The sequence below is a fragment of the Rhinopithecus bieti genome, unplaced genomic scaffold (genome assembly GCF_001698545.2).
Source record: "Rhinopithecus bieti isolate Rb0 unplaced genomic scaffold, ASM169854v2 scaffold_9899, whole genome shotgun sequence".
Taxonomy (NCBI): Eukaryota; Metazoa; Chordata; class Mammalia; order Primates; family Cercopithecidae; genus Rhinopithecus; species Rhinopithecus bieti.
The window spans coordinates 6,029,128-6,031,231 of NW_016806979.1; positions in this window are offsets into that span (position 1 = coordinate 6,029,128).

The following is a 2,104-nucleotide window of genomic DNA, read 5'->3' on the forward strand; positions in this document are numbered from 1 at the left end:
CTGCGACTACAGAGGGGATGAAGTGAGTTAACACATCCAGTGCGGGAGAACCCAGGCTGGGAAGAACACAGCCTGTCCAGGTTCAACTGACCTCAGTCTTGCACCTTATGGCTGTGTGTCCTTGGGCAAATGACTGTGCCTCTCTGTGCCTCAGTAGCCCCATCCTCGAAATGGGAATAGTAGTCCACATTTTGCAGGTTTCGTCTGAAAATCCAATGATTTTTCCCTTCACTGCTGTTGGCTGAGTGCTGCATGTTTTTGAGGCGCTCAGTTTATATCATTTTGTTTAATCTTAACCTCCTATTTTATGTCTGTGACTTTGGGGGAGGGGCTGAATCTCTGTGCCTTGATTTCTCCTTGGGGACATGTAACTCTTGTCACTTCTCTCACAGTGGCGGGGACGTGGTGTCAAGACTGCTCAGACCTTGGCTCCAGTGTCCCCACTAGGACAATCCTAGCAGCCTCTGTCCCCTAGGGATGGCTATAATTAGGTCTGGCCCCAGCAGCCACGATGGTATTTTTGTCTTGGGGACAGCGAGGTCCGGTTCCCACCAGGTGTCTGGTTGCAAAGCTGTGGGGGTTAGGGGGGCTTCCTGGCCAGATACCTGAGGCTCTCTGTCTTTCTGGGCTGTGTGACTCCTCCTCTGAGCCTCTGTTTTCTCATCTGTAGAATGGGGAGAATCTCATGTATCTGGCCTTAGCATGGTTGCCTCAGGATCTCCTATAGGAGCCCTGATCAATGGGCTTCTCCAGGACTGCCAGAAACATGGGTACCATGTCTGGGGACACCAAGACTGAGGCAGCCCCCCCAGGGGAAAGGCCCAGGCTGAGAGCCAGAGGTCATTCCACAGCAAGGGGCATGGTCAGACCTCAGTTGCTGGGAGGTCCCCTGGGCCTCTGCCCGTGACATGGTTGTTTCTAGGTCCCTCCTCCTTGTGTGACACATGCTAAGCCTTGGTTTCCTTTTCTGTAGAGTGGAACAGGGCCAGCTTGACTCCAGCATTCCAAGGGTAGAGCACCTGGTACAGACTCTGGGAATCCTCCCAGACACTGACCAGAGGCCACCCCAAGTCCTAGGACAGTGAGGTCCTCCGAGGGCAGGGGTGGGCGGCTGAGGCTTCACAGGACGGAAGACTTGGCAGAGGTGGTGTGCGGATGTTTGTCTAGGAGGAGACAGCAGGAGAGGCGAAGGCATCCAGAGACAGGGCCTGGGAAATGTCAGAGCAGGTGGGGGATCACGTGGGGACTTGTGTGGAGGTTTGCTGGGAGAGGGGACCTGAGTTTGAGTCTCGCTGCCCTGCAACAAAGACTCATGCCTGTGACCACTTCCATGGAAGCCTCAGTTTCCCCATTTGGCAAAGGATTAAGGGTTTGTAGTTTCTGGTGGGCTGTTTGGTGGCACTGGGCCTCAGTTTCTCCATCTGGAAAATGGGTAGAGGAGGATTAGAAACATTGAGTGGGATCGGACATTGGCAAACTCTATACCTTGGTGACGACCTCATAATGGAAGGTAGGACAGCTGTTTCTCTGGGCACCTTGCTTTCTGACTCCCTCATTCTACACTTTTTAGCAGTTATCGGCCCAGCAAACTGCACTAACCGGGGCGTGCAGAGGAAGGCTGAGTAAGATCCAGGCTCTGAGATCTTTTTTTTTTTTTTTTTTTTTGAGACGGGGTCTCGCCTTGTCGCCGGGGGGGGGGGCAGTGGCCGGATCTCAGCTCACTGCAAGCTCCGCCTCCCGGGTTTACACCATTCTCCTGCCTCAGCCTCCGGAGTAGCTGGGACTACAGGCGCCCACCACCTCGCCCGGCTAGTTTTTTGTATTTTTTAGTAGAGAAGGGGTTTCACCATGTTAGCCAGGATGGTCTCGATCTCCTGACCTCGTGATCTACCCGTCCCGGCCTCCCAAAGTGCCGGGATTACAGGCTTGAGCCACCGCGACCGGCGGCTCTGAGATCTTAGGGGCAGCCCCCTAAAGTGCAGTTGGGCCAGGCGCAATGGCTCACACCTGTAAGCCCAGCACTTTGCCAGGCTGAGGCAGCAGGATCACTTGAGTCCGGGAGTTCGAGACCAGCCTGGGCAACATAAGGAGACCCCCCCCCCCC